Source organism: Ictidomys tridecemlineatus, chromosome 7 (genome assembly GCF_052094955.1).
Source record: "Ictidomys tridecemlineatus isolate mIctTri1 chromosome 7, mIctTri1.hap1, whole genome shotgun sequence".
Lineage (NCBI taxonomy): Eukaryota > Metazoa > Chordata > Mammalia > Rodentia > Sciuridae > Ictidomys > Ictidomys tridecemlineatus.
Window position 1 is genome coordinate 142,000,823 of NC_135483.1, and position 12,894 is coordinate 142,013,716.

A 12,894-nucleotide genomic window follows, 5' to 3' on the forward strand; every position below is an offset into this window, starting at 1 on the left:
TCTTGAGGGTATCTTGGCAACCCACGCCCATATTCATGCGTGAAGGTGCCTACTCCCAGGTTGACTAATCCACTTGTCTAAATAACACATGTCAGGTGACCATGGGATTTGCTGATTGTGTTCAATTCTGTGCAACTATGCAGGACTTTTCAACATCTCAAATTACATGAAGCATATGTTGGAATAAATCGATTGACTTCTGCTGCTAGGTTTTGGCTCTGCTTCCAGAGAGCTTCTGAGTGGGAAAATGGAATATGTCACTCAGGATGTTAAGATCCTTTTCTCTCAGCTGGACTTGAAGTAGAGAAAACAAGGAAGTTGAACCTGACCTGCCCTCTGTGGTCTGGCACACTGGAAACCGAAAGGGAAAGGAAGCAAAGAGGAAAGAGTCACACTAATAAATTCTCCATGGGATTGGAACGTGATTGTAAGTCTAGCCACAAAAGCAGTCTCCCACGTGTTCTTTGATACCTGAAAGTCTTCTACTAAGGAAGGAAGTAGCTTTTACAATAGAAACCCAAACTTAAAATGCAAATATCCATGAGTTGGTCTCAGTTGCCTGTTTCTTGAAGAATGAGTCAGACAGCATCCTGGGCTCCTTCCACCACATCCAATAATTTACATATGGACTGAGGGGTTAGCAGGAGTTCAGGCAAATACAGGAACTCTCATGGCCCATGGCACCAGGGACCTGGCCCAGGGACTAAGGATAGAAGAGTCATGGGGAAGCAGAACAGCATCAGTGTAAAATAATTCATCCTCAGCAAAGATAGTGTCTGCCTGGTAAGACCCACCAATGGCCTGAGGCTGGTGAAGATTGGCCCTGCTGAGCACTCTTGAGACTCTCCATGGCCCTGGGATTCTGGCACTAAAGTAAAGCTCTGAGCACAGTAATTCCTGGGCTCTCAGATCTCCTTATAGGCAGCTTCAGCCAACACCAGACTCTCTGAGTTCAGGTGGGCAAGTTAGCATTGAGGAGACGGAACGGAATTGTCCTCACCAGTTGGTGATGCCAAGACCTCTAGGTTAGAACTGGACAAAATCATTAAATACTTACAAACTCCAGGTGCTCTTGATGACTCATCGACTGTCTTACCTAGGATTGGGACAGTTTTACTGGCTGCAGAATTTTGTTGAACCCCAGAAGGGTCCATGTCTAAAGGACAACCATGCACATTTCTTTTTTCTTTTCTTTTTCCTTTCTTTTGTTTTTCTTTTCATATTCACTTCTTCACAGTTCCAAGCCTTTCAGTAGTGCACCAAGTCCTCCTCACACAGAAGCCAAGAGTCCCTTTCCCTCAGCCTCTCATCCTCCCTCTTTACCTATCCCCTAGGGGTTGATTTGCAAGTTTTTTCTGCCCTGGGGAAAACACTAAATTCTTGAATGGGGCACCTACTCAACAATCTCTCTCTTATTCCCATTGACCGCCTTGTGAGGCATAACTTGAGAGACAATTTTGCTAAGAGCTGCCATCCTTACCCTGCCAAGGGCAGGGACAAACAAAAAGAGAGGAGACAGAGGACCCAGTCATACTTAAAATAACTCGGATAACAATTGTGAGTTCTTGACTTTTCTTTGTTTTTTTCAACTATAGGCTCAACCATATCTGGTCTATAAACTAATCCTTACCACGAAGGAAGTCACTCTCCAAAATTCAGAGATGCTTTGCCTCTGACCTAAAACCTACTACATGCTGGGCTTCCAGCCATGGCTGTCTCTCTCCAGCCCTTCCTTGATGTGCTCTGTACCTTTCCTGGGAATTGCCATTAGGAGCCTAACCCCTGGCCCCGAACACTGCTGCCTTGTTGATACATTAGCCCCACCTTCTCTCTACAGAGTGAAGGGAGCAGGGGGTTCTGGAAGGTTGAGGCTGGGGGCGGGGGTTCTTGCCCTCCCCATTTGGGAAAGAATTTATCAGAGGCAAGCAGAAGCAGTGTAGTCAGGTGGACATCAAGGATTTCAACAAAGAGGAGCCAAGAGATTCCTGAGACACCAAGCCCAAGTATCAAGACCAAAGGACAAGAGGAGTCAGACAGTAAGATTGGAAGCTCAGAGCTGGAGGGAATCAGGTTTGAGGAACCACAGAGGGGCACAGTCCTGGGATGTTGCAGTGCAACAGGAATCTGGTGGCTTCAGATACTTACCAGAGGCATTCTCTTCCCTGTTTTGAATATTCTTTCCCACCTTTCTATCCAAGGATTCATATCAAACAGTATCGAACTGTGTTGGTGAATCTCACACGGACCCTGACACAGACTTCTTATTATTCCTGCATATTTAATTATTTATTAACCTACCTGGTTCTCTCCTTGCCCTACCCTCTACTCCATGAAACTGTGAATTACTGATGCCAAGAACATCATTTTCCCATTTTCAAACCCTAGCATTCAATCAAGTTCCTGGCATATGACAATGCTCAATAAATTAATGGCCAGGTGCAGTGGTACACACCTGTAATCCCAATAGCTCGGGAGGCTGAGGCAGGAGAATCACAGGTTCAAGCCAGCCTCAGCAATTTAGCAAAGCTCTAAGCAACTCGGCAAGACCCTGTCTCTAAATAAAATACAAAAAAGGGCTGGGGATGTGGTTCAGTGGTTAAGTGCCCCTGGTTTCAATCCCCAGTCCAAAAAAAGAAAATAAGAAAAATAAATTAATGGCTGGAAAGGTGAAAGATGGCACAAGCATATCTAATTTAACTACCTAACCCTGAATCCCACTAAAAGCACAACAAGGAGATTTTTCTTTAAAACATATAAATCTACAGAGATAGGGAAAATAAGAGGCAGACAACAAAAACAACATTTCAGGAGCTGAAAAATTGATGGAAAAGTAATATGTGACATAGTGAATGGGAAAGCAGACTCACTCCTAAGTTAGCACTGATAAAATCCAGGACCTAATCCAATCTACACAGTAGAATAGTCACAAGACCCTAAACCGACAGCACTGGATATCCTGGAGTGGGGGTAGAGGGGCTGGATTGGTGAGGAGCACTCTACCTTGTGTCCTTCTTTTCTACAGACCACTGGGCGACCAGTCCTGCCCTCTCTGGAGGGTAAGTCTCTGAAGTCTCTAGACTTGGAAACTTCGGGCCCAGGGAAAGGTGCATACATCAGATGAGAACTGGCGAATGCAGACACCTCTGCATGCTTTCCCCTTCAGTTTCCAGGCTGCTGGCACTCAGGTGGGTAGACCTCTCTATGGCAAGAGGAAAGACTCTTCTCCAGGAACTTGCCTAAGAGCAAGTCCTACAAAGAAAAGCGGTGTGGTGTCAGTGCAGGAATCCTGATGCTCAGTCCTAGCTCTGGCCACAGTATCTCATCACACCAGTCCACAGAGCAGCCTATATCCAAGGAAATTTCCACATCTTCTCAAATTGTATTAGTGTTGTCTGATGTGCACAGATCTTAGCCTATCACTAGAAGTACATTGGTAGCAGAGTACATGTGCACCAGTAATATCTAGGACCAACACAGTATAACCTCCAACCTTTTATAGCTTGATGACTCTCCCAGCATGGGCACACACGTTGTCCCTTCATGCAAGGGTGCATGCTATCTCTCCATTCTCCTAACCCTGGAAAGCTGAAACTGATCAGAAACTTGACCTCACCTGGATGAGACCCCTCATACCACACCCAAGCAGGGGCAGCTTAGCTAGCTGCTGGGAAAACAGAACATAAGTCTAATGAGCCATGGAAGACACCACCAAGAGGTTAAGGTATGTGACTTTCTACTGTAATCAAAGAAGCATGTGTGGTATTAAGGTATACAATAGAGAAGGTCTGGGATAGATAGATTAATAATTCCATACTAGTTGATGTTTTCAAACAGTGATCTCTGGTTGATTTTCACATTATTGCATAAAGCCAGTGGAACCCACAAAGGTCTGAGGCCTCCAAAATTCAAGCAAACCACCCCCCCTCAAAAAATAACCTGACATGAAAGTTCTCAGTTGACAAGGCCCTCCCAACCAAGTAATTCTACAGTTGCATTTCCCAAACTATATCCTAAAGCACTCTGAGGCACTACCATGCTGTGAGATACTTTGAATTTTCAAGGGAAACAGCAATTTCTATTGATCACAATGCAAACTATTACTATTTAGTTCTTTGGACCTAAAAAAAAAAAAACAGAAATATTAGGCATTTCTTTGGGTTCAGAGGGGCCATGAAAAAAAATGACTGAGACTCTAGGAGATCTATGAATAAAGAAGTCTGGGAACCCCTGACCTAATGTGGAGTTGCCAGTTGGTGTACCCATCCTACCTGGCAGGGTATCAAATCAGGCTTTTTTTCCTATCTTTTTTCCTTTTTTTTTTTTTTTTTGATATTTTTTAGTTGTTGATGGGCCTTTATTTAATTTATTTATTTCTATGCGGTGCTAAAAATCAAACCCAGTGCCTCACACATACTAGGCAAGCACTCTTCCACTGAGCTACAACTCTGGCCCTTCCTATCTTAATGATAAGTACATAACTGAGCATATCTGACATCTGAGGAAAGCATCTAACATGAAATACAGAGATGGGAAAACAAAACCCATGCACAATATCAGGAAAAAAGCAGACACTTCAAGGGAGGAATACTTCAGGAAAAGAAGCAAAGCAGAAAGAAAAGGACCTGGGGAGAAAGGAACAGAGAAAGAAAATGTGATATGTACACATACACACATAGCCATACACACACACACATACATACATATGTATGTGTATATTATTCAGTCATTAAAAAAAAAGAAATATGCTTTACTGATCGATGTTTTAAAATATGCCCGGTAGATGGCAGATACTCAATAGCTATTTGCCAAATCTGAACTTTTATTTTTGCTTAATAGAGTGACTGATAAGTATCTATTGACTAACAAATACAGCCATTGGGTTTTTTATTCAAATTTAATTCAAATTCTCTTCACAACTGAAGCAAGTTAAATTAGGAAGGGGTAGGAAATAACTTTGTTATTAAAATGAGTTCCAGCCAGGTGCAGTGAGGCACACTTGTAATCCCAGCTGCACTGGAAACTGAGGAAAAGGGATTATAAATTAAGTCCAGCCTAGACAATTTAGCGAGACTCTGTCTCAAAATGAAAAAAATAAAATGGGCTGAGGCTGAGAGGGTGGCACACATCTGTAATCCCAGCAGCTCCAGAGGCTGAAGCAGGAGGATCTCGAGTTCAAAGCCAGCCTCAGCAACAGCAAAGTGCTAAGCAACTCAGTGAGACCCTGTCTCTAAGTAAAATGCAAAATAGGGCTGGGGATGTGGTTCAGTGGCCGAGTGCCCCTGAGTTCAATGGCCACTACAAAAAAAAAAAAAGAAAGAAAGAAAGAAAGAAAAGAAAATGGGCTGGGGATATAGCTCAGTGGTAGAGCGATATCTGGTTCAATCCCCAGCATTACCCACCCCCCACAAAAAAAGCTTCTAAAGGTCACAGAATGGTCTTCTTTCCCTTCTGTATCTAAGTAAGGGAGCCCTTTGCTAACATCACTAACACCCATCCAGTCCTACTCATTCCAAGTGAAGATAACCCCCAAAGGCTGCAAAACCCTACCCAATTGATATTTCATCAATTCCTGACATTCAAGCTAACCCTGCCAGGCTTTTTAGATAATTAACTAAAACTTATGTTCTGTCAATTTCTGAGATGCTTCCAGAAATAACCTTTTTACACTCTGATGGGCTCCTGTTTGTCCGAAAAAAAAAAAAGGTTCTCTTCCTAGAGGAATTCCTGAGGCACATGTGCACATCTCAAGACAATTTGGGTTTGGGGTCCTAGTTAAGACCTCAGCAGAGTCCCACAGGTTAAAGAGCAGCAGCAATAAGCCAATACAGCAATTCATGACCATATGAACATAAATGATAATGTTCTTCAAATCAAAGATGCCTCCTTCATGTCAAACTACGGTCATTATTTTATCTTAAAATTCCATTTTTGTAAATTAAACAGTGTCTATCAGGCAATTATGGGTACATTTTTGTGTTCTAAGAAAACAAAAACAAAAAAACCTAATATCTCTAAGAGGGTCATTTTGCTCTTTAGTTTTTTCACAGAATTGGACTCAATCATGGCAATTAGTGTAACGGAAATGTTTACAGCAATCTCTGATGGCAGTTCCACTAATGTAATGATTTAACTCAAGCCCAGTAAAACATGAACATGTATCATTAGATGAATCAGAATCAAAAGCAAAGCAACTTTTTTTGCTTACAGTAATTCAACATACATCATCTCATCAGCAATGCCAACTATAAAATTAAGGATATACAATTAGTCAATCAGACGGTTCCTGAATTAATTAATTAAGCAAGGAAAATTAGCAAGCAAGGACAGGACTACATCCAACAACATACTTCCCCTCTTAGAGCAATTCTTTTCATTAATTTTGATCTAGTTATCCAATAAATCACTGAGTCTGCCCAGGATGGGATCAGTGATCAGGACACCTTGCAGATCAGCCACCACTTTGATATATACCATAAACTCGAGGTCACTTGGCTTTGTTTCTACTTCTAAGAATTATTTGCTTTCTTGATTGCCTGGCAAAGCTCCATCTCGAAAAATCCTCAAGGGTTCGTGAAAGAGCTGCCAACAGAACGATGCTGAGAAACAGGGTTAAGCACACTCTTCCACAAGGAGGAGGAAGAAGAAATTTCATGAATTTGAGGCTCAGCTGTCAAGACATCTAAATAGATTATTTGCAGACAGATCAAATTGATAAAGTGGGTTTAATCTGGAAACAGTTTATAGTGATAAAAGAAATACATAATAGTGTACCTAAGAATAAAATTTCAGAATACACAAAGCAAAAGCAAACAACTAAAAGGCAAATGAACAATTCTTTTATTATTATTATTATTGGCTCTTTTTAGTTCTCCATGACAATAGCATTTATTTTGACATAGTTATAAAAGCATGGAATATAATTTTGTTCTAATTCAGATCTCAGTGCTTCCCCTTCCCCTCTCTTCCTCCCACCCCCTGTTCCCTTCCCTTTACTCTACTCATCTTTCTGCTATTTACTAATAGTTTTTTTTTAATTAGTTTCTTATGGATGTACATGATGGTGAGATTCACTGCGATACACTCATATATGTACATAGGAATGTTATGTCGGGTTCATTTCTACTATCTTTCCCTATATCATCCCTCTTATTTTCCCTCCATTCCCCTTTGTCTCTTCCTCTGATCTTCTGTTCTTTTTTTAATTCCCCACGCCCTTGTTTTGGATTAGCTTCTGCATATCAGAGGAAACATTTGACCTTTGGCACTTTAGGACTGGCTAATTTCACTTAGGATAATAGTCTCCAGATCCATCCATTTACCAGCAAATGCCATAAAGTCATTCTTCTTTGTGTCTGTGTAATACTCCATTGTGTACATCTATCACATTTTCTTTATCCATTAATCTGTTGAAGGGCACCTAGTTTGGCTCCAGAGCTCAGCTATTGTAAATTGAGATGCTATAAACATAGATATGGCTGTGTCACCATAGTATGCTGATTTTAAATCCTTTGGGTATAAATTGAGGAGTGGGATATCTAGGGCATATGGTGGTTCCATTCCTAGTTTTTTGTGGAACCTCTATAACACTTTCCAGGGTGGCTGCACCTATCTGCAGTCTCACCAACAATGTATGAGTCTATCTGTCCCCCACATCCTCACCAACATTTATTGTTACTTGTATTCTTGATAGTTGCCATTCTGACTAGAGTGAGGTGAAATCTCAGTGTAGTTTTAACTTTCATTTCTTAAGTTGCTAGAGATGTTAAACATTTCCTCATATATTTGTTGACCATTCATATTTCTCTTTTAAGAAGTGTCTGTTTAGTTGCTTTGACCAATTCTATTTAACCAAAATTGGAATATTTAACTGTATCTAGCCTTAGTGACATAAGAAATTTTGATACTATGTTGTAAAAAAACTAATTCTAAAACTATATCCTTGTTAAAGTATGATCATTGAAGTATGATCCTAACTTTTAAAAATATATTTCTATTATGTTATATATGTGCAAATGAAAAAGGATAGGCACCAAATTGTTCACAGTGGTTATCTCTGCATGACAGATGTGGGCAATTTTTATTTTCTTCTTTACGTTTTTCCACATTTCCAATTTTCCTTGCACTGATAGGTATTATTTTTATAATCATTCAAAATAATATTTAATCCCCATTTTTTTAAGTAGCAATTTTACTGACCTGAAAGTGTGCATCACAGTTCTGACCAAAAAAAAAAGAGTTAAGGACTTACTGTTAAATGAACACAGGACCAAGTCAAAACAAACAGCTTGATATTCAGGCTTGGAAACCAGTCTATCCAAGATGCTTTTCAGTTATTTAATCAGCAAGGATCCTTTAATTAGCACCCTTTCTAAAAGAAATCTACCTTTCCTCAGAAAGACAGAACAAAACATCTGCACTTTCATCATCCAGGGGCATGGGACGTGGTGGGTAGCATGAGGACTTGGTGAGTTTTCTTGGAGCAGCTACATGCTGCAGCAAAGAGGTGTTAGCAATGAATTGGGCTCTCTTCCAGCACTTAGCCCCAGAGCATAGGGACAGTGCTTTCTGATAGAACCCTGGTGCAGAACTGACAGCAGAGAGAGGAGCAGATGGAGTGCACAGAGTGTCTCTGGAGTGGTCTGTGGGTAAAGATGGTTGAGGGAAATGCCTCCTTGGCAGAACTGAATGACTAGGGAGAGCAAAGAACATTGGGGGTAACAGGAAGTGAACGGAGTCCCCCTTCTTCTTAGGGAATTTCTAGGATTGTATTGTTTCTAAATGCAGAGCCATAGACTGCTGAGAGCCAATTTGGAGAAGTGAAGGAATTTTCCTGCAGTCACACAGTTGGCAGATGGTTGAGCTGAGATCTGGAATTCTAGCTGGGTGACTGTGTTCTCCCACTGCACAAATGCCTCCCAGGAAAGGAAGATGTTGAGTCAGATGTCCTTGACTCTGCATGCACCATTTCGCCAGGACACCATACCAAATGCTGAAGGCTGCAGATAACTACAGCCGTACTCACCCAGCATGCCATGTGCCAAAATCCCAGAGGAAAACATGACTGAACAATATCCCAACCAAGGGCTTGTTAAAAAGAAAAAAAAAGAAAAAGAAAAAAAGAAGAAAGGAGGAGGAGGAACACAGAGTCATAGTTAAAGACGCTGTTGTCAAGGAGCAGAGGGGTTTGCAATTTGGAGAACATCAGGACAAGGTTCATCATGTGCCTCTGTCCCCTGGTGTTATGCAAGGTGGCAGGCAGCCCTACAGACGGGCCAATAAGCTGAAATAATGTAGGAGTACATCATGGACCATTACTCAGATATTTGCTTATTCTAAAAGTGTGGAACACACAGATAAGAGGAATAGAGAAGAATGAAGGGATGATGTAGCTAATTTGTCAGGGTGCCTGCTGTAAGCAGGTATCTTGCATTTGCTGCCAAAGGAGAGACACTATGTATAAAGTCATAGCTAGCCATTTTCCTGGAGGCATCAAAGGAAGTCCAGAGCTAACCAAAGCTCTTCACATTGAGGACAAACAGCCAGGACATTCATTCTTAGGTGCCCTGCACAGATGCTCCTCACAGGAGGACTGTGGAATTGGGAGAACCACAGGGCACCTATCTTATCTCAGTCCAGGAACTCTGCCTTTCCCTGCGTGGCACAGCTGGGTCCTGGGTCTCTTTTGTAGTCTGACTTTCAATGCTTTCTTAAACCAACATTTAATTTTATTCTCAGTCCCATAGCTTTCTAGTCAAGTGACAACTATATGATCATTTTAGTTTCTATTCTTTTTTCCTTGATTTTTTAAAATAAATTATTTTTTCATATTTTGGGGGACATAATTGAAAGATAGAAATGGTGCAAATTTAAGCTGTTCAACTTGATGTTCTGAAATATATACATTATAAAACGATTGCCACAATCAAATCAAACTAGTTAATACATCTGTCCCTTCAATTATTTCTGTGTGCATGTGTGTGTGTGTGTGCATGTGTATAGTGAGAACACTTAAGATCTGCCCTCTTTGAAAATTTCAAGTATGCAACACAATACTGCTATCTATAGTCCAGACGTCCTCATCTTACAATACTGAAACTTCACACTCTAATCAGCATCTCCCTTCTTCACCCGCTTTTCAACCCCAGGTCGTCTTCATTCTGCTCTGTGTTTCTGTGAGTTCAACCATCTCCAATTCCACAGGATACCAAAAACTCAGTCCTTGTCCCCAATTGCTGATCCAATAATGAGGAAAAGGTTTTCAGACAAAGGGGAAAAATATATATATAAGGAGAATACACAGTGGACTCCCGTCCCAGAGACTGTGATTCTAACTTCTGGGAACAGTGGGCTTTTGAAGACGAGATACAAAGGCTACACCCCAGCTGTGCCCTGTCGGGAGTCATAATTCACCTGTAGCCTTGAGAGTTAGCTGTTCCTTAGATCTGCAGGTGCCAACTCTGAAGTCGACTCCATCCCTGTGGTCTACGAGCTGAAGGACAGATACCTCAGCCTAGGATGGGAAGAAGGTTAATCTTGCTTCCCCTGTGATTAGGATGAAGGAGAGGGAGAAGAGGAAGGAGGAAAAAAATGCCAGTTTTAAAATAAGCCTCACTAGCACAGCAGCAAAGGTTATATTCAAAGCATGAAGTGGACCCCGTGACACACATAGAAGTGAGATAGATCATGCAGTATTTGCCTTTCTGTATCTGGCTTGTTTCACACGGATCAAGTCCTCTAGGTTCATATATATATCATCACGAACAGCAAGACTTCCTTCTTTTTTAAGGCCAAATAATATTCCACTGGGCACACAGATCACATTTTCTTTATCCACTTTTATGGACAGTTAGGTTATTTCTATATCTAAGCTATTGTGAATAATGCTGCAGTGAACACAGGGGTGCTGGTAGGTCTTGGAGATACTGATTTCATTTCCTTTGGATATATTCCCAGAAGCAGGATGGCTACATCCTAGATCATACTATAGTTGTGTTGCTAATGTTTTGAGGAACCTCTATCTGGTTTTCCCCAGTGGCAGTCCAGGGTTCCATTCCTACCAACAACATACCAGAGTTCCCTGTTCTCTACTTCCTTGTCAGCATTTGCAATCTTTTGACTTTTTGATAATAGTCATTCTAACAGGTACATGAGGTAACATATCATTACGGCTTGGCTTTGCATTTCCCTGATGATTAGTGATGTCAAGCACCTCATATTTATCTATCAAACATTTGTATGTTTTCTTTTGTTTTGGTTTTTGATATCAGGGACTGAACCCAGGGGCACTTAACCACTGAGCCACATCCCCAACCCTTTTTATTTTATTTATTTATTTATTTGTTTGTTTGTTTATTTATTTATTTATTTTTAACTTAATTTGTTTGTTTGTTTGAGGCAGGGTCTCACTAAGTTGCTAAGAACCTCACTGAGTTGCTGAAGCTGGCTTTAAACTTGCGTGCGCCATTACACCCAGCTGTATTTTGGGTTTTTTTTTTTTTTTTTTTTTTAAAGTGTCTGTCAGGTCCTTTAATTTGTGTGTATATGTGTGTGTGTGTTGCTGGAGATTGAACCCAGGGCCTCACACATGCGAGGCAAGCACTCTACCACTGAGGTACACCCCCAGCCCTTGACCATTTTTAATTGGGTTATTTAGGGATTTTTGTTTTGCTTTGTTTCCTATCAAGTTGTTTCAGTTTTTTTATATATTTTGGATATTAACCCCTTATCGGACATATGGTTTGCAAATTTTCTCTCCAATTCAGTAGATTACCTTTTCACTCCTTTGATCATCATTCCCTCTGCTGTGCAGAGGCATTTGGTTTGATACTTGTCTATTTTGACACTTATCTATTTTTGCTTTTGTTGCAAATTATATTGTATTTATTATGCCAAATATATATGATATAAAAAATGCAATGTCCTCCTTGACTATCAGTCTCTTTCTACAATCTTCATCACCACTGCCTCAATTTCATTTCCCTCCCTGAAAGTAAACCCCATAAGCAATTTAGTATGAACTCTCTAACATATACTTAAAAGATATTTATGCACCCATAAATACATAAATATATTTACACATAGTGTCATGCCTTATACATTGATCTTCAACAAGCTTTTTTATTTTTTGGTACCAGGAATTGAACTCAGAGCCTCACACATGCTAGGCACTTGAACACCGAGCCACATCCCCAGCCCTATTTTTCATTTAGAGAAAGGGTCTCACTGAGTTGCTTAGGGCCTCACTAAATTGCTGAGGCTGGCTTTGAACTTCTGATCCTCCTTCCTCAACTTCCCGAGCCGCTGGGATTACAGGGGCATGCCCCAGCACCTGGCTTCAATATGCTTTTTTTCATTTAAAAATCTATCTTGGGGCACTGACGTTGTGGCTCACTGGTAGAGTGCTTGCCCAGCGCTGGTGAGGCACTGGGTTCAATCCTCAACACCACATAAAAATAAATAAACAAAAATAAAGGCATTGTGTCCACCTATAACTTAAAAAGTACTGTTTTAAAAAATCTATCTTGGGAGTCTTTCAATGGCAGTAAATACAGATTTATTTCATTCCTTTTTTGTGTGTGTGGTGCTAGGGATTGAACCCAGGGCCTTGTGCATGCTAAGCACGCTCCACCACTGAGCTGCACCCCCAGCTATTTCATTACTTCTAACTGCTGCATAATTAAAACTGCTTCATAGCCTGTGGTATCATTGTTTAATCACTCCCCTACTGCTTCCAATTTTTTTCTACCACGGTAATAGTACTACAGTAACGAACATTCTTTTATGTAAAACTTTGGCATGTGTCCAAGTCTTACTTTGGGACAAATGACTAAGTGGAACTGCTATAAATTATAACAGCTTCAGCAAAATTATCATTCCCCCAGGGCTCCACCAATT